Raw genomic sequence first — 21,596 nt, 5'->3', positions numbered from 1 at the left:
CTGGAGCTCAGAGGAAGTGGGAGCTTGTTAGTTCAGTTTGTGTGCTGGCCTTTTAAGAGGAACAGCTGGGTCTCTGCTGCCTCTGTGTCTCTCAGCCCCAATCTGCACTGGTTTTTACAGCTATGGTTCTTACTTCTTTTCCCAGCTCTAGGACCCTGGGCTGGGGGTCTGGTGTAGGGCTGGGGCCCCTTGCTCCTCCAGGTGGCCTCCGCAGAGATGATCTCCCTCCTGATTAAAAAAGTGGTACTCATGGGTGTCGGACCAGCTTGTTCTGTGCCTCTGCATCTCCTACCAGTCTCAGTGTGCTTTCTTCTTTACTTCTCTAGTTGTAGGACTTTCATTCAGCCAGCTTTATGGCAGTTCTGGATGATGGTTGTTCTGTATTTTAGTTGTAATTTTGATGTGGTTGTGGGAGGCAGCGAGTACTGGCATTTGCCTAAACTGCCATCTTGGTCTAGATTCTTTAAAAAAGAAAAATAAAGTTACACAGTCGTATGTGAACAATTCATTAAATTTGTTAGCCAACCTTATTGGGCATATAGTTTTATTTTTTACTTTTTGTTTTTTTTTATTTTTATTGAATTTATTGGAGTGACATTGGTTAACAAAATTAATATAGGTTTCAGATGCACAATTTCATAAGTCATTTGTTTTTTTAAACACAGGAAAGTTATGCTTTCTTTGTGAAGATGATTGTATTACAGTTGGGCCTAGACAACCTCAAACAGTAAAAAATTCAAGCCGGAAAGCTGCTATAATGTATCAAATACCCAGATAGGCAACCATATACATATAGATAATTGTTCAATTTAAATTCTTCTGCTTGGAATTGTATAATATCATCTCCCAATTATGGGAAATTGTGGAGTGTTAATAGGTGTTAAGATACAAAAAACTTCCATGGCCAACTGAGTTTGGAAATGACAAAAATTTATGTTTAAAGTTCCTGGACCTCTCAGAGTTTTTAACTGCTAATGTGATTTGGGATTCTTTAGAGATAAATAGAATTTTGCCTGTGTTTTTGACATGGAACCATATCCTCATGAATCAGGTTGGGACATACTGATGTAGTTTTTGTCCCACAGTTTGGGTTGAAATAGGAGATTAGTTTGGTTAAATGATATTGATATTCCTACAAAGAAATTATCACAATTTCCTTACTTCTTAGGCCACTGTTACAACTTTATTTGGAATCTGAGAATATACTTTTGTGATTTGATCCAATAGACTTCAAATTCTTCAAGAATAGGAACTACTGATTGGGATCCTGGATTCTACACTTTGCTTAAATAATTATTTTTTAAAAAGGCCTCATAAGTACTTGAAAGAAGTGTGGGGATTTTTAATGAAATTATAAGTGAGGTAGGCATTTTGATGAAGTTTTAATTATTGTAGTAGGCTAAGGACTATGAAGTTTCGGAAGATAATTTATAAATAGTTATTCAAAGTTCTTTTGACCCTAGATTTTACAAGGTACTGGCAATGCTTGGTGAGAATGCAGATTTCATTCTCAAAGAAGTCTTTTTCTAGCCCCACCTTTCATTCACTGAATATGCTGAAGATATTCATAAGTGATAAGCTTCCTACATTTTCTCCTTGCCCTTTGTCTAACCTTTTCTAGTCTGCCACCAGAATTCTTTCTAAAACACTAGTCTATAGTTGGGTTGGCAAACATTTTCTATAAAGGGCCAAATAGTAAATATTTTAGATTTTATGGGTCATAGAATCTTGGTGTCCCATTGTAGATCAAAAGCAGCCATAATCTATACTAATAAAAGAGAAAGATGCAAATTGACTGTACCTTCACGACGCCCACCAGCTAATCAGGAGTGAGTATGAAAATTAACCCAACAAAGATGGCGGGTTAATTTGCATATGCAGGTGCCAAGTGCCTGGGGGCGGGGCGGGATGCTTGCGTGATCACCATGGCGTTCTGCACCACCACAGCAGTTCTGGGCCTCTGGGCAGCATGGGAAGGCGGAAAGGTGGCTCCCGCTAGAGCGAAGGCAGTGCCGGCCGCCAGGGGAAGGAAGGCCCATTCTTGCATGAATCTTCGTGCATCGGGCCTCTAGTTAATATGTAAAGAATGGGTGTGACTGTTCTCAAAACTGCCTGGTACTGGCACAAGAACATACATATAGACCAATGGAACAGAACAGAGAACCCAGAGTTTAACCCAAGCCATTATGTCAATTAATATTTGACAAAGAAGGCAAGAGCATACAATGGAGTCAAGACAGTCTCTTCAATAAATGGTGTTGGGACTATTGGACAGATACATGCAAAAAAATGAAACTAGACCACCAACTTACCCCGCACACAAAAATAAACTCAAAATGGATAAAGGACTTAAACGTAAGAGGGGAAACCATAAAAATCCTAGAAGAAGTAATAGGCAGCAAAATAGCAGACATTTGTCACAGCAATATCTTCACCAATACAGTTCCTAGGGCAATGGAAACTAAGGAGAAAATAAACAAATGGGACTACATCAAAATAAAAAGCTTCTGCACAGTGAAAGAAACCATCAACAAAACAACAAGAAAGCCCATTGCATGGGAGAACATATTTGCCAATGTTATCTCAGATAAGGGTTCAATCTCCAAAATTTATAGGGAACTCATACAACTTAACAACAGGAAGATAAACAATCCAATCAAAAAATGGGCAAAGGACCTAAATAGACACTTCTCCAAAGTGGACATATAGAAGGCTGAGAGACATATGAAAACATGCTCAAAGTCACTAATCATCCAAGAGATGCAAATCAAAACAACAATGAGGTACTATCTCACGCCTGACAGAATGGCTATCATCAACAAATCAACAAAGGACATGTGCTGGCGAGGATGTGGTAAAAAAAAGGAACCCTCTTGCACTGCTGGTGGGAATGCAGACTGGTACAGCAACTGTGGAAAACAAAAAATTAAAAATGGAACTTCCATTTGACCCAGTAATCCCACTTCTAGGAATATATCCCAAGAAAACAGAGACACCGATCAGAAAGGACATATGCACCCCTATGTTCATATCAGCACAGTTTACCATAGCTAAGATTTGGAAACAGCCTAAGTGCCCATCAGCAGATGAGTGGATTAGAAAACTGTGGTACATCTACACAATGGAATACTATGCTGCTGTAAAAAAGAAGGAATTTTTACCATTTGCAATAGCATGGATGGAACTTGAGAGCATTATGCTAAGCAAAATAAGCCATTCAGTGAAAGATAAATGTCACATGAGCTCACTCATTTGTGGAATATAATGAACAACATAAACTGATGAACAAAAACAGAACCAGAGTCATAGAAGCATCAAACAGACTGTCCAACCCTATGAGGGAAGGTGGTGGGTGAGAGGGTAAGAGCTCAACCAAAGGACTTGCATGCATGCATATGAGCAAAACCAATGGACACAAATGGGGGGGAGGGAGTGGGAGGAGGGCACATGCTGGGGGGTGGGGACGGCCGGGGAGAGGTCAATGGGGGAAAAAAGGAGACTTATGTAATATTTTAAACAATAAAGAATTTAAATTAAAAAATAAAACAAAACAAACAAAAAAACAATCATTTATTTGGCTCTCCAAAAACTATAATTTGAGCAAGGCTCAGCTGGGATGGCTTGTCCTGCTCACTGAGGCAACTTGAAGGTGGGCAGTGGGGAATTCATTTTCAAATTGGCTAACTCACATGGCTGGCAATTTGTGCTGGTTGACAGCCCAGAATTCAACCAAGGCTCTGGGCTGGGCACCCCAGTTCTTATCCACGTGAGCCTCTCCACAGACTGCTTGGACTTTCTCACAGCATGGTTACTAGGTTCCAAAAGCTAGCATTCCAAGAGAACAAGACAGAAGTGTTTAGCATTTCTCTGACTTAGCTCCAGTAGGTGTTACTGGAGTCAGTCATGAAGGCCCACCTGGGTTCAAGGGTAGGAGACATAGACTCTTCTTCTTGATAAGGGAGTGGTAAGGTTCTGAAAAAGCATGTGGAATGGAAGATATTTTCAGACTTTCTTAGAAAAATAAAATCCACCACAGTTGATAAGAAGAAGAAAAAAAGAATGGGTGTGGCTATGTTTCAATAGTACTTTATTTGGAAGAATTGGCAGTGGGCCAGGTTTGAGCTTCGGGAAGTTTGTTTGCTGACTCCTGGTTAGAATCATGCCAGTGAGTTACTTAAAATTTAAAAAAAAATATATATTTTTATTGATTTCAGAGAGGAAGGGAGAGGGAGAGAGAGATAGAAACATCAATGATGAGAGAGACTCATTGATGGGCTGCCTCCTGCACACCCCCCACTGGGGATCGAGCCCGCAATCCAGGCATGTGCTCTTGACCAGAATCAAATCTGAGACCCTTCAGTCTGCAGGCCGATGCTCTATCCACTGAGCCAAACCAGCTAGGGCTTAAAATTTCTTGATGGTTTCCTATTGCAACAGAATGAAATTCAATATATCTAGCCTGGTATATAGCACATTTCATAAGCTGCCTCCAGTCTATCATTATACCATTATTTTTTAACTACATGCATCCTAAAAGATCCTTTAGTATATTGTATTGATTACCTCCTGGGTGGTTACCCACCAGCAGGAACTTGTGGTCTTTAGTGGGCCTGGTTATCCTGTCCCCCAATTAAATTATCTTTGCTACAGCTGTCACTGGCCTAGGATCAGGTCTTTGATTCTATAGGTGTTGCATGATGTTTGAATCTTAATTCCTCTATCTTAATAACCAGAGATGCTTATGTTTAACTGAACAAATTTTCATGAGAAAATGGACATGTAAAACATCCAATGTATGGGCTCTCTAAAAGAGTCAGACTGATATTTTTATATACATTTTCAATTCTGAGTTATTAAACATCTTCATTAAATTCCTTAGCAATTTTAAAAGCAGTGGAGTGACATAGCACATATGTGTTATTATTTGTTATTTTTAACAAGAAATACTTTCAGTTCTGAAGATGATTAAAATCACACATAATTAGGGGAGATACAATAAAAGACAGATACAATTGAATAAAAATGTTAATAAATAAGGTTCACAGAATTTGAAAAATATTCTTCTGGTTTAAGACTTAACTTTTGAGTGTTCATTAATTCATTCCATGAATATTTATTGCTTGCCTACTATTTTCTAGGCACTGTTTGAAATTCTGGAATGTATGGATGTTAAAGATATTATGAATAAATACCTATTACCAGTATTTCAAATATTAGCCCAACGAACATTTGAAACATCTGCCATAGTCTGGACCTCTGGCTCTCTTTTGGGTGTGTATTTTTTTATGGTGAGATAATGTTGGGGGTTGGGCATTAAAGAATTATCTTGTGTGGAAAAACACTTAAAGATCATGTTGTTGTTATTTCAACTAAGTAGTCCTCAGAGTTCTATTTGATTTTATGCTTTTTGTCAGTCGGCTTTTCAACGTTAATGTCTCTACCAGACTGAAATAATCTGGCATCCACTAGAATACTAGCCAAATTTAATTCAAATTAATTCTGAAATGAAAGATGACACATTTAATAAAGGTAGATACATTGGTGACCGTTTGAAAATACACTTTTGAAAGTGACTTCACTAACCAGATGGTGTCTCCATGCAAACAGCTGGATATTGAAGAGATACTCTGTACAAACTTAACTTGTAGTTGGCTCCTAGCAGAAGTAGATCATCTTTTTTATTCTTTGAGGAAGCATGGCTCAGGACAGTGCACTTGACCCCACTTTAGGAGGTGCCTGCACAGGGTCAATGATGGTGACTAGGGGAAGAATACTGGGTGTGGTCTGCCTTTGCCCTAAGGTTAAACTCTGTTGGGAGCCTTCCCCTTATGGCACCCAGATAGCTGATAGCGTATTTCCCAAGAGTAATCTGGCCTCAGACTTGGAGCTAGATTATCTGTTACTGCTGTGGACCTGAGAAAATATCCTATTGCCTTGACTTTTTTCTTTCTGGTGAGTTCTATATCAGCCTTCCTTGCTTTGGAGTGGGAGGACCTCATGTTTGGTTGAAGGCATGGGAAAGAAAGAGGCCACAGTTATAGTTTTAATTCTGGGTTACATAGACTTAAGTAATCTAGGCATGAGGAGTCTCCAGGTGATCTGCCATGCTTTGGAGTGCAGGACCATAGACTCGGAGCAATAGAGTATGTACTTGATGGCCATTGCCTTCGGGGTATACACTCCCTTCTGTGTATATGTATTTCTCAGCGACCTTGCAGGGAAAGGAGACAGATTAAGCATAGGATTTTTGATTAATTTCTCATGCTTGAGCCATGTTTTTATGTATTTTTATAAGCATAAATCTCTTGTTGATATAACTTGCATATGCTCTGAAGGAACACAGACCTTCAAATGTAGTTGAGTAAATATATGCATTTTGTTTATTTTCATGTTATGAAATGATGGATGCACATAGTAAAAAAAAAAATCAAACAATAAAAAAGTATGTCCAGTTAAAAGTGATTATTTGAAACCTTAACCAACAGTTGCACTCACCAGAGGCAACGCCTTTCAACAGTGTCTAACGTATGACTCCAAAAAAATTTCATGTACATATATCAATGCATAATTTGAAGCCATGCTAAAGTTTTTAAATCACATTATTTAAAAAAACACGTGCACAAATGGGATTAGAGCATTTCACAATTTGCTTTTCTAAATTTAACAATGACTTAAGATTGTTTCAAAGCAGCACATGGAGACCTACCTCATTCTTTTAATGGCTGCATAATTTTTTCACTCAGGGAATGTAGAATAATTTATTCAATGAGGGATTGATTGCTTTAAAGATAATAAATGTCTCACTGAATGAATAGTGCTGAGTTGAAGATATTTCTCTCAAGTTGAATATGTAATTTAAACTTACCTCACTGCTTTTTTTTTTCCCCTCTGGCAAATAAAAATTTAAGTCTACATGTGTTGGTGGAAGTGTGAGTTTTGGAGATATTAATGTTAATTTAACATCAGTTGCAATGGCAGCAACAAAAAGAATAACGACAAAAATTGTGGCTGGATAATACCTCAGGGTATTAACCTATGTCTTGACTCTTACCTTCTTCCACTGATAGCTCCTCCTTCCCCAGTCCATGTCTCTGGACAACAGTCGCCTCCATCCAGAGCAAACCCAAACACTAGGACATTTATACAGAAAGGCCAGTGGCTAAAATGTTTGGCCGGAAGCCTCAAAGGTTCTTTGAATTCTCAGAAACCTGGGCTGGAGATGAGGTAAAGGAAGGCAAAGACCCTACTCACAGGAAAGGAAGGAGTGTGAAAAAACCTGGGAGGGGTAGGAGTGGGAAGAACCACCTCACAGCTCAGGAATTGGGGACTCGGCTCCTGTCCCAGAGACTCTCCTAGTGTCTAGAGCTCCCTTTCCCCATCCCTCCCTCAGCTCTTCACCTGTGGTCAAGCGTGGAAAGGAAAGCTATGGTTGTGGTCAGGAGCTGGGACACCCTAGGGAAGGGGACTGGCCAAGGGTGGACTGGATGAGGTGGCTGGAAATATCCCTGTGAACTAGCTCAGTGATGGACACACGGGCCTCATGCCCAGATTATAATCAAAGCATGGGGAAGGCAGAAGTGAAAAGAGACCTGGTGAGAAATGTTGTTAGTGAGTGTGGGCAATTCTTTAAAGAAGCTTTGCTATAGAGAGAAGCAGAGAAATGAGACCTCTGGGCTATAGGAAAGTGGGAATTATAATATTAATCATAATGCAACCATTCATATATTTTGAAGGCTTACTATGTGCAGATGCTGGGTCAAGTGCTTCCAGTGCATTATCTCAATCACCATAAGGAGTATATATTATATATGTACTAGAGGCCTGGTGCATGAAAAGTCATGCACTGGAGGGGGGGGGTCCCTCAGCCCAACCTGCCCCCCTCTCACAGTCCGGGAGCCCTCAGGGGCAGGAGACAACCCAGCGATCAGGGGAAGGCAATGCCCCCATCACACCTCTGCTGCTGCCACTGCCGGCAACACAAGCCTCGGCCAGCCCTGGTTACCTGAGCCTCAGGCGGCCCTGGGTGGCTGGGAAGCTGACATCTGAGGCTTGCCTGTGCCTTGGGCCGGCCCTGGGCGGCTGGGGGGCTAAGGGTGGGTCTGGCCACACTGGCTGGGCGGAAAGGACTGTGGGACTCTGGCAGCAGGCACTGCATGCCTGCCACCTGCCCGGCGGGGCTGAAAGGACAGGGGGACTCCAGTGGGGCTAAGGGGACTGGGCACCACCATCTTGTGGCTATGGGTGCCGCCATCTTTGTGATGATGTGATGGTCAATTTGCGTATTCCCTCTTTATTACATAGGAGATATATATATATATATATATATATATATATATATATATATATATATACACACACACACACTAGTATACATATATACACTGAGTGGCCAGATTATTATGATCTCTGAACGCATAATAATCTGGCCACTCAGTGTATATCCTATATAATAAAAGGCTAACATGCAAATTGTAACTCATGACAAGGAGTTTGACCAGCAGGTAGGCTGGCCAACTGCCCATGTCCCCTCACCCTGCCAGGCTGGCTGAACCCCACCCATGCACGAATTCATGCACCGGGCCTCTAATATATATACTGAGGATGAATCAAATATAGAAGAGTTAAAAAAAAGAACATGACTGGAGGAAAGCTCCTGAGTTATCCAGACTATGAAGACTAAGGATTTTTTGAGGAAGATAAATGAGGGAAGATATATTAAAATTATCCAGGTCAAATAGTACAATTCAGTTGATGGAACTGGTTTTGAATAGGAGGTGATGGGAAGTTGGAGCTCATTGCAGGGACATAGCTAGACTCAGGTTCCAGGTAGTTGCAGAGAGACCAGTTGTCTTAAAATGGAAGCTATATTTGCAACCCTGTCAACAAGAATTATTTATCTGGAAAACTGGGGCCCACCATAAGGACCTCAAGAAAAAAAAAACCAGACCAAACTGTTTTTCATTACTACATTTTACACTTGAAATTTGCTACTTGTCTCCTTCCTAGACTGGGACATTGTTTAAGTAAAGTGACTTGTGCATATGACCAGGCTGTCTGAAGTGCCACAGGGAACCTCAGGTGGAAGTTGTGGCTACTGACTGTTTGCCACTCCACCATTCCTGATTCCTTCTTCCAACAGCTCCAACCTTCATCTGGGTGCCTATCCCCCACACCACCCCCAGGCCTCAGGCAATTATTTCCTTATATTTCTGCAGCTACAGTGATTGGATCAGTCATAGACATGTGACCTAAGCCAAGTCCAATCAAAGCATATGAAAGTTTTGCTGGAAATAAAGAGTATTGTGCTGGTGTCTAAAGGAAGCACTTTATCTCTTTTATCAAACCATGCCCGAGGCAAATCCTCCCCTGGACTTTCCAATCAGGGGAGACAAACATTTATCTTTTTAAAAACATAACTTATTTGTGATTGGATTTTCTGCCATTTGCCACCAAAGGAATCTTAATAAATAAAAGGAGAATAATTTTCCTTTATCCATTGGGCAGGGGAGCAGAAAAGCTCAGTTATGGGGAGCTTCATTTCTGAGGAGACTATAAGTTTTGAAATATGTAGTAACAGCATTTAAAAAAACTAGTACAAAAGTATTTTTAAGAATACCAATTAGTTAATAGATTTCTCAGGAATAAATAAAACAGAGACAGACACTTTTATAAACACTTTGCTAAATGTTGAAACTTTGGTAATTTTGTGTCCCCTAATGGGTCAAATTTAAATTAAAAAAAAGCAACAATCAAAACCACAAGTCTTTTCCCCTCCCCCTATTTGATGTTTCCGTTATTACAGGAGAGAGTGAAACCTTAAGACTTAGAAAGGGCCACACATTTCCTGCAGGGGCTGGAGAGCAGGAGTCAAACTGAGAGGTCGCATTAGGTTATTTCATTTCCACAAACATTTTTGTGCACCTTCCTCAGTGCTGGCCTCTTCAGTGAGTTGGGTCCAGGAAACACGGAGCTCTGTATCTGAAACCCTCAGCCCTGTCCTCTCTGCGGGATTTCTTCCCCGAGGCCACCACCACGAGTGTGGACTATGTAGACCCTGTTCACCATGGCAGCGGCTTGAAGAATATTAAATTCAAACTATAAATGGAATTCCTGTATGTTAATTCTGTAGAAATCTTGGCCTTATACTTCAGCTTCAGCCAATGTTATGAATTACAGTTTTTGGTTTATTTTATTGGAGAAAAGTTTTGAATACTTATTTGTAGTAGATAATTTAGAAAATTTCCATTATAATTTTCAATTGAAATCTATGTGTAGTTAAAGAACACCAAAAATTTGTACTCTGAACTCATTTGTTTCCTAATATGGGCACTGCTTCATCAGAGGAACTCAGAAAAATGAACCATAAACATCAAGAAAAGAAGTTGGGAAGGCGGGAGTGGGTGGGTGGGTGGGTGGTAAGACATCAACCAAAGAACTTTTATGCATATATGGATAATGCATTGACACAGACAATAGGGTGGCGAAGGCCTGGGATGGGGGGCAGGGGAGGGCTAGAAGAGGTCAATGAGGGGGAAAAGGGGACATATGTAATACTTTCAACAATAAAGATTTAAAAAAAAGAAAAGAAGTTGGAATTTGTTATCTCTTATTGGTTTTCTGAGATAAAGATCATTCAGAGGGGCAACTTCTGAAGTCACTGACAAAATGAATTTTCTTGAAGGTCAGCTTCATTTTCCTGTTATCAATGAGGTTTGCAACACCTCCTTTCCAAATGATTTACTTTCTTATAACATTTAATGGCTAATTAATGTCTCACTAATTTTATTATTTAAATAAAGATAGAGGACTACTTTTGCAATTCCATTCCTGTATACCATATTTTCTGGCGTATAAGACGACTGGGCGTATAGAAGATTTTCCTGGGTTAAAAAGTCGTCTTATACGCCAGAAAATATGGTACATACAATTAAACTCCTTTGTTAGAAATGATATATTTATAACTGTAAGGTCCTTTTTCTTTCTTTTCCTCTCTCAGTTTTTTAATTTTAATAATCTCTCTTTTTCCTTTTCTGCTTACTAGTAAGTTCTCTGGGCTCATAATTCTTCAGTCAATTATAACCATTACAAACATGATCTGGTATGTTATATTTCTTGTGCACTTTATTGAAATATACTTTCTTTTCTTTCTTTTCTTTATCCTTCTTATATGGTAATGACTAAACTTAGAAATTCTCCATAAAAAACAAACAAACACAGCCAATCACTGATATTGGCTAAATGGACAGAAGGTTAACACTTCATTACTTAAAGGACTTTAAAAGGGACATTTTTGCCTGAAAAATCAACCTTTTACCATGAATTTTTATATTAATGACTTTTATTTAAGGATGTGATAAAACAAAGTGTGTTCTCAATTGTAGTGTTCAATGAGATCGTTAACCATTAACACCAGCCCATTATTTAACTTGTTACCTAATAGGAGTGTGGGCGAATGATAAACTTTGAAGAGAGGGAAGTTCAGACATGATAGCTTTCGGCATCAGAGCAAATGTGATGAAGGCAAAGCCAGAAGGATTAGGGGTGAGGTAAGGAGACCAGGAGACTAGGAAAGTGAGGTCAAATCTGTATGTGGGGGGATTCCTTAAAACAAAGCAAATCAGAGTAAAGCAGACTAATCAAAGGCATGTTGTCTTTCAAATTTTGCTGAGGACAGACTCAGCCTGACTCATACTCAGCCTTTCATCTTCCAAAACATGTCTGTTGACCAGTGACCACTCAGGACCTAAAGCAACTGGGTTTCATGTTTGGAAATTTGGTGGCCTGGCAATTTTAAAATATAAACAATTAAACGGAGCTTCCCATAAAATAAATAAAATGTATCTTAAGTTAGCCTGGAAATATTTAAGTGAATGCACCTTAATAATCTTCCTGCCTAGACTTAGTAAGTTCTTGGGAAATTAATGTCAGTCCAACAGAGAAAAGTACTACAAGGTTGAGTTATTCATCACTGTGATTTATTTGTCTTCATAATTAAAAAAAACTTTGTACAAGATGACTTTTTTTTGTGTGTGACAAAAGTTGAAAAATTTACAAGGCAATGATGTCAGTATTTGCATATACATGCAAAAATGCTATGAGGAAGTGGAGATAAAAACTTAACGTACAATATGTAATTTTATTCTGTCTAGGTATATATGTGGATGCAGGATTTGTAATGTGCACCATTCTGACATCGGGTCTGACATGTGCAACATAAATACTCCTGGGTGTGCAAAAGATTCAACAAGTTATTGATTATAATTCATGATTTCCCCCCCTACAATGAAAGAAGATAAAAATGTTCAGAAGTATGCTGTGGTTAAGCTTCCCTTATTTGCGTGAAACATTATTGTCTCATTTATTTTTCCTTTCCCCTTGCATTTAATCAGTACATTTCTGGCAATTCTTTCACATGCTCTCTCACACACGTTGCTTTCCCCCATCTCCACTGCTGTTGCCTATTTAGGCCAGTTGCTCCTTAACTTGCATCTCTTCTGGGGATTGTTGCAACTGCATCCAGGTTTTCCTCATATTTCACATCTTAGTTAAAACATGATGTTTTTATTCACTTTATTTCAGACATTCGAGTAGGTGTGAAATGGTATCTCATGGTAGTTTTAACATGCATTTCTTTTTCTTTTCTAAAAAAATTTAAATAAAAAAAAATTCAGTTGCAGTTGACAGTCAATATTCTATTAATTTCAGGTATACAGCATAGTGGTTAGACATTTATAACTTATGATGTGATCCCCTGATAAGTCTAGTACCTCCTTGGCACCCTACATAATTAATACACTATTATTGACTGTATTCCTTATGCTGTATTTTACATCCCTGTGATTATTTTGTAACTCCAAGTTGTACTTCTTTTTATTTGTTTATTTAAATTTATCTTTATTGTCGAACGTATTATAGATGTCCCATTTTCTCTCCCCATTGACTCCCTCTACCCCACTCCTACCCCTTGTACTTCTTAATTCCTTCACCTTTTTTTCATCCCCTCAGCATCCCTCCAACCTCACAGCCATGTTTGTTCTCTGTATCTATGACTGCGTTTCTTGATGATTAGTGAGCATGAACATCTTTTTTGAGATTTCTGACATTTGGATATCATCTTTATGAAATGTCTTTGAAATGTCTTGCCATTTTTCTATTAGGTTGTCTGTATTATTCGTATTAACTTACCAGGAATTTTTGTATGTTATGGTAACAAGCCCTTTGTTGATTGTATGTGTGGTGAGGGTTTTCTCACAGGTTGTGACTTGCTATTTCACTCCAGGGTGTCTTTTGATAAACAAAATTTACTAATTTTAATATTGCCCAATTAATCAATCTTTTCCTTCATGATTACTATATGTCATGGCCTGTTTAGGAAGTAATTGCTCACACATAGGTCATAAAAATCTCTTGTTATCTCTTATAAAGATTAATGTTATTTTTCACATTGAGATGCATAATCAGTCTGGAATTGATTATTGTGTATTTCCATGTAGATATCAGATTGCCACTATACCACTCATGAAATATGTTCTGCTCTACAAAGCCACCTTTATCATTAATTATGTTTATAAATATGTGTGGGTCTTTTTCATAACTCGATTCTGTTCTATTGGTTTACTTGTCAAAACTTTGGCAAAACCATGCTGTTTTTATTGATTTTCTTGGAGAAAAAAAAAAGTACTTTTCTGGATTCATTTTGAGAAAATACAAGGGTAGTAAAATATATTAATATTATATTTGTTATTTATTGAGGTATAATTTATTTACAGTAAAATTTACTCTTCTTAGCTGTACAATTCTATAACTTTTGACAAATGCATAAAGCCATATATTCACCAGCATAATTAAGATATAGAATATTTCCAAATCCGCAGAAGTCCCCTCAGACCTCTTGTAGCCAATACTTTCCCCTACTCTCAGCCCTTGGCAAGCATTGGTTTATTTTCTGTTCCTACAGTTTTCTTTTTTTCTTTTTAAGTGTCTTTTGCAGAGCAGATATTTTTAGTTTGAATCAAGTCTAATTTATCAACTTTTCCTTATTGATCATGCTTTTGGTGTATCTAAGGAATCTGCCTGATGTTACAAAATTTTTGTCCAACTGTTTTATAAGTTTAGGTTTAACAGTTAAGTCTATGATCTGGTTTGAGTTAGTGTTTTTTGGAGATGTGAAGTGTGAGTCAGAGATCTTTTTTTTTTTTTGCATATAGATATTCAGTTGTTCAAGGACTATTTGTTGAAAAGACTTTCCTTTATGCATTGAATTGCCTTTATACTTATGTCAAAAATCAACCAACTGTATATATACGTCTTATATCTATTTGCCTTTTCATAAACATTTTTAAATCAACTTTCAACTTGTATAAAAAATATCCTGGTGGGATTTGATTGGAATTGCTTTGAATTTCTACATCAGTTTAGGGAGGATATCGAATCATCCAAACTGTGAAACCAGTGTATCTCTCCATTAATTTTTCTTCTTTAATTTGATCAGTGTTTGCAGTTTTTAGCATATAGATCCTAAACTTATTTTGTTAGGTTTATACCTCAATATTTTACTCTTTTGGGTGCTATTATAAAGGATACTTTTAAAAAAGTTTAATTTCCAATTGTTCATTCCTAGTAGGTAAAAATACAGTTGAATTTTTGTATATTGGCCTTATATCCTATAAACTTCCTAAACTCACTTATTACTTTTAGTAGTTTTTGGAGATTTTTGGGGAAATTCTTTGTTGATAATTGTTATGGTTTAAATGGTTGTGTCCTCCCACCCCACGCTAATTCATATGTTGAAATATAAGCTCCAAAGCTGATGGCTTAAGTTATGAGGATGGGAACCCTCAAAAATGGAATTATTACTTTTGTAAAAGAAGCTCCAGCGAGATCGCTAGCCCCTTCTACCCTGTGAGGATACAATATTGAACCAGTCTTGCAATCACTAAATAAGCCTCACTTGATCATGAAGTTGTTTGTTTCTTTTAAGAATACTGCTGGATTTGATTTGCTAGGATTTTGTTGAGAATCTCTGTATCTGTGTTCATGAGAGATAGCCATCTGTAGTGTTTTGTTTCTTATAATATTTTTTTCTGGTGGCATTATTATGGTAATGATCTATATATATAAAAGCCTAATATGCAAATTGTCCCCTTGAGAGTTCGACCAGGAGACCAGGAGTTTGATTGCTCGCTATGATGTGCGCTGACCACCAGGGGGCGGTGCGGAATGAAGGAAGGCTCTGGCCCGCAGCTGGCAGCAGGGGAAGGGAGACCTCAGTCGGCAGCTGGATGGCCCAGATCAGCCCTGATCGCTGGCCAGGCCTAGGGACCCTACCCGTACATGATTTTGTGCACCGGGCCTCTAGTAGTCTCATAAAATGAGTTGAGAAATTGTTCCTTCTCTTCTGTAACCTGAAATAGCTTTTAAAAAAACAACACCTGTATTTCTTCCTTAAATGCATTTGCCAATGAAAGTATCTGAGCCAGGAGTTTTCTTTGTTTGATGATTTTTATATATTAACTCAAATTCTTTAGTAGATATAGGACTAATAAAGCTATTGAGTTCTTTTGGAATAAACTTTGGCAGTTTGTGTCTTTTAAGGAATTTGTCTATTTCATGTAAGTTGTTAAGTTTATGAGCATAATTTAAAAAAATAATATTTATTACTATCCTTTACATGTTGGTGGCGTCTGTAGTGATGTGTCCTCTTTCATTCACGATACTTGTTACTTGCCTTCTCTCTTTAACCTGGTTATTCTGGTAAGAGATTTATAAATTTTATTGATTTTTTTCATGGAAACAGTTTTGGTTTTGTTGATTTTTTTCCTATAGTTTTTCTGTTCTTAATTTATATCCACTCTTATCTTTATTATTTTCTTTCTTTCTTTTTTTGAAAAAATGTATTTTATTGATTTTTTTACAGAGAGGAAGGGAGAGGGATAGAGAGCTAGAAACATCGATGAGAGAGAAACATCGACCTCCTGCACACTCCCCACCGGGGATGTGCCCGCAACCAATGTACATGCCCTTGACCAGAATCGAACCTGGGACCTTTCAGTCCGCAGACCGACGCTCTATCCACTGAGCCAAACCGGTTTCGGCTTTATTATTTTATTTCTTATGCTTGGTATAGGTTAAATGTGTTCATGGAAACTTAAATATTGATTTATGACTATTCTTTTTTTTCCTGCCCTGTTTTAGTAGTATCTCACAAATTTTTATATGTTGTATTTTTATTTTAATTTAATACCAAGTATTCTCTACTTTTCTTTGTAACCCTTTTTTGACTCATAGGTTATTTAGGAATTTTTTGTTTGAATTTCACATATTCAGGGATCTTCCAGATACATATTTGTTATTCATTCCCCTATTAATTTCATTATAGTTGTTAATGTAGAGAAACTGGGTTGGACTTTGTAGTTGCTGTGGTTACCTTCAGCATGCCACAGTCTTCAAATTTCTCTAGTGCTGTCCTGTGCTTAAGGTGAAGATCTGGGTGCTCAAAGGTTTATCTCAATGTTCACCTTCGACCCTTAGCTGTGAGCTGTCCTTCTCCGCCTGTACCATAGCTGGGCTTTTCTCCATGGTTCTGCCCCTCTCACAGTGATAGAGTGATGTGGCTTGTTCCTCGCTGTTTCCTAGACTGGTGAAAGCAGGAGGGTCCTCTATTGTTCTGGCCCCTCCTCAGGCTTAGGTAGGTCACTTGTGCCAGGGCCTCTGGAGGTGGAGTTTTCTCACTGACCCTCCTTCCTATGGCAAGCAGCCAATTTTCTGCCTGTATCTGTGGCAGGTGTGTAGATGTTTTTGCTCCTGCTCAGTGGCAGGAGACCTCTAATAGTACCAGCATAGGAATCCCGGGCTTCTATCTTTGCAGAAATTAAAAGAAACCTGGGTCACATCCTGTGAACTAGAGACAATGTCTAATTTTACAGTCTATACAGTATTTAGAGAGTTGCAGGTTGAGACTTAATGCGTTATTGCAACTCATCTAATGTAAATAACTATAGTTTATTTGGCAAATGGTGATAGTTCAGCATACATGTTGGATTAAGAGTAGAATAGTATATTCTGTACTTCAGAAATACCCAAAGCCATCAAATACTATATAAGAATATTTTTGACAGTTATTTATCTTGAAAGATCATATTCAACATCTGTTTTTTGTATATGTGGAACAGACTTTAAATGATTACATCAGTTGCCTTTTATAAAAAATGAGATGATTAATCTTTTTCTTATTGTGAAATGAGTCTTAGAATGAATTATAAGTATGATTCAGGGGGGAAAAACCTTGGCCATCATGATTCAATTTTAAGTTCCACAGTGTGGAATATGCTTGCAATGTTATCAATTTTGATTCCTTAATATTTGAAGGCTAGGGAGAAATTTATGTACTTTGAGAAATCAGAGAAAAAGGCAGCAGGCGTGGGGCACAAGTGGCTTGACTTTCCTCGTTTCTTCTGCCACAGTGAGACTTCTGCTGCTGGGACTCAGAAGAGAACAGGGCTCATTTGGATATTCAGGTAGGGGAAGAAGCTAGGGGTGAGGATTTGACTTAGGATACAAATAGATGATTCTTAGTTGTCCAGGACTGACAGGGTCCGTATGATATTTATCACAAAGCAGTTAATTAGTAATACCTTTGTAACCCTGCGCCTAGGGGAATGCTTCCGTGGTTATACAGAGTGTTACAGTGGTAGGCAGTGCAGGGAATTCGGTGTGAGCTTACGCCACTATCGCTCACTAACTGCTCACAACCAAACAAGTGGACTTTATAAATTCTTTCCAGCACTGGAACTCAATAGAGAACAGGGAGTGTGGCAAAGACCACTGATTGTGTTAGTGGGTACAGATGCAGAGGTACAGGGCATTGGGGGTGAAAGAGAGAGAGGCAGAGATACACACAAAAAGAGGCTATTGGTAGTTAAAAATAAAAGCAGTATTTAGAATGATGTAGATTACACTCAAGGAAACAATTACTTGACAGGCCTTGGTATTTAAAGTGAAGGCTGAGAATTTGCAGATGTGCACTAAAGCCTTTTGCAAATAGTAATCAATCAAGGCAGTGAAGAAAAGACCTGATTAGTGCAGGCCACATGAGAGGAGAACAAAGCAAGCCTGGAAGAGTAGTTAAATAGAGCCTGAACGGGGAATCAGTTGGATCAGAGCAGAACTCATACCCTTCCCACACTGGAGGGGACATCCTCTGCTCCCTCAGAGGGAGTGTGAAAGAGGATATTGGAATCTGCTGTATACTCCTCAGGAGTAAACTACTCTGTAACACAATGCACACAGTTCACATTCGGAACAGGGGGCTCAGCTGCACTTAAGTTCTTTTTTGTTTGTCATTTTCATAATTTCTTGGACTCTGTGAACCTAGTTGACCCCTATAATAAAAAGTACATATTCAGATTGAGTAAAACACAGATAAAGTGGCATCCTTTCAAGAATCTTGTCTTAAAACACTCATTGTTCGTTCTGTATTTTACTGTTACACAGCCTATTGTTTCCAAGTCTCTTGTGATGATCAAATGAGGTAATCCCAATCATTCATTTCAAAGACAGACCAGTGAGTGTACCTGCCTCAATTACAGGGGGAACAGAACTGCTCAAGTTCACAAGTTCACACAGCTACTACTGGATTAAAACGCACGCAGGTTTCTTCACTTTTTAGCTTACTGTGTTTACTACATCATTCTCTAAATACAATGATAACATTAAAAAATCTCTTTAGAAAAATTTGTTAAAGATTTAAAGCAAATTAAGTATTGTGTTAATTGGTGTGTTTACACCTCCAGAAGAATTTTTGTAAGAAATGACAGCATTATGCCTTGTTCCTTGGATGGACACTCTAAATCCTGAGACTTGCATTTTTTCAGGGGTAGTTTCAGCTGTGTGTGTCATAGATTACAAAGTAACCTTGTCTTGAACTTAAGAAAATCAAGCCCAGAGGCAGCAGAATGGCCATTGCCATCACAGCTCCACCACGTTCTGAAGCTCAGGCTCATTTCAGGTCAATGGGGCACCTGTCTCCAGTGTGGCTCTTGTCCTCATGGTCCAAGATGCTGCTGGAGCTTTTGCCATCAGTATCCCACAATGAAAAATATAGAGTGTCCCCAAAAATGCATACACACACTTTAAGTAATTATAAAGGCAGTGTTTATTAAAATACATTTTATTTTCAAAATTGAGCTATCAGCTGTTACAGTGTGTGTATATATTTTTAGGACACCCTGTATATATTTATTAAATCATCCATTCTAGCTTAAGGTGACATATCTTTCCCCCCAACCCCCACAATTCTACTTCCATTTTAATTTGCTGGTCATTTCTGGAAATAGGAGCTCAGGCACAAAAATCTTGTTACAATTGCCCTCTCTTTTGCATATTGTCTCTGCTGGTGTACCCCAGAGATCTGTCCTTGATCTTGGAATAAGGGATAGTCAGTAACAATAAGCAGTCTTCTAAGTCAGATGGTGAATGCCCTGAGAGGGCCTCTTCCCCTCCTCAGGCTCCTCTCTGTAGGAAGCCAGGTGTCGAATGGTGATCAAATGGGGAACTGAGGCAGTCCTTCTCACAGCCAGACACATGCACTAACAAGTTAGCCCAAGTGGGGGTGGAAGCAGTTCTTTACTTCAGATTCAAGGCCACAGGGCTGTGGGATTTGAGAATGGTTTCTACAGGTAGGCCTGTAGCCTATTCTTATATGGTCCTTGAGCTGAGAGTGTTTGTTACATTTTTAAAGAGTTATGGAATAAAAATAATATACTACTAAATAATAGTAATAATAATAGTAGTAATAATAATAATAATAATTGGAGACGGGGACTGTATGTGACTTTATTGCCTATCCCTTTACAGAAAAGTTTGTTGACCTTGTTCTAGATGATTTAACTCATCTCTGTGCTTTATTTTCAGTTTTGGGTCTTCCATGAAGTTGATAAGAGGAAAAGTTCAATTTTAACACTTTATTCCATGCATGATGCATTTTACTTATTGAGTAATAAAATAAGATAATTTCTATCTTTTAAAAAGTCTGTTGACTTTCTTTTAATGTTTTCCCAAATATATTATGTCTTGGGAAGAAAAAGTATAGATATTAAAAATACAGTTCAGTCTATTTATCAACAAGTGGTTCCCAAACCTTCAGAAAACAAAGCCTCCTTCTTCCCATATCTGTTGATTTCTCTGACATATTTACACACAAGTTTATTAGATAGTCTTGAAACTGAAGTCTTAGCCACAAAAAAAGGAAATGGAGTTTTCCTGGGAACTCCTCAGCTGTTCTCTTATTGGTATTAATAACAGTTGTCCTGGCACTCTCAAATTGTTTATTTCCTTCTTATAAAGTTCTTTCAGCCTCAAACTGCATTTAAAATTTGTTTCTTGTCCTTTACTCACTGTATCCCACTTTGCAGCATCCTAAATGTGGCTTGCTCTCACACCTCTTTGCTTTTGCATATTCTGTTCTTATTGGGAAACTCTCTTCTTTCATTCTTTGGTGAGTTCTTGTTCCTTTTTCTGAGAACGTGGCTCAAGTGTCTGGAAAGCTGTTTCGACCACTGTCTTCATGGAGTTGGTTGCCCATTCTATGTGCTTCTAGGGTAGTGTGTATCTGCCTCTGCATGGTACTTAGCAAGCTGCCCTGTTGCAATCATCTGTCTCTCCCACCAGACCGTGAGCTCCTTGAATATAGGAACTTGTCTTCCTTCGTTTGTGTCCCCAGCACTTGGCAGGTAATTTCAACAATCATGAAAAGTAACATTTTTTTTGAGTACTTGCTTTATCTCATGCAGGTTTTCAACATTCTGTCTCCTACCCCCACAGAGTAAGTACTATTGTCCTGTTTTATAGATGGGGATACCAAGCATGGAGATTTAGGTAACTAGTAAGTGATGGAACTCAGTTAAACCTAGGTAACCTGACCTTAAAGATCAAATTTAATTACTTTTATGCCTTAATATGAAAAATACTTAACAAATGTGGGTACTCAATACATTCTCATTGAGTGAATGAGCAGCCCTTTGCAGTCCATATCCGCTCAACAGAGCAAAGAGTTCATTAAGATCTGCATGTAACTATGCACAGTGACCCTTAAACCCAAAGGGGGATTGTTTGGAATCCTCAAAATGATTACTTATGTTCATACTTGATGTAACCCCCTCCCTAGAGCTCTTGAACTGGATACTTTGCAGGTTCAACTTCTCTTGTTCACTTGGATTAGAGCCTTTCTGTTCAATCTCTAAATAACCAAGTGGTGGCAGCCACAGCCCTGAGTAATCAGCACTTTCTCAATATCGACAATACCTCCTCAGGGCTGTGCTCACCTGTGTAGCACCCCCGCTAATGGAAGCTGTCATCAATACCATTAACGATAACCAGCCCTGGCCAAACCTGACGGCAGAAAAATGTTATTATTATCAACAAACTTATTATAATGTCCTACTCCCATGTTAAAATACCACTCTTGGGTGAGAAATTAAAGCTATTTTCCTGATATCACACATTAAAAATTGGTTCAGGGTTATCAATATACTTTTGAAAAATATATTTATTTAAGTCAGAGAGCAAATATGATTAGGTCAGTGTAAGAGGCAAAACAA

The sequence above is a fragment of the Cnephaeus nilssonii genome (assembly GCF_951640355.1).
Source record: "Cnephaeus nilssonii genome assembly, chromosome: 9".
In the NCBI taxonomy this organism is placed as follows: domain Eukaryota; kingdom Metazoa; phylum Chordata; class Mammalia; order Chiroptera; family Vespertilionidae; genus Cnephaeus; species Cnephaeus nilssonii.
Note: the sequence above shows the minus strand (reverse complement) of the source record.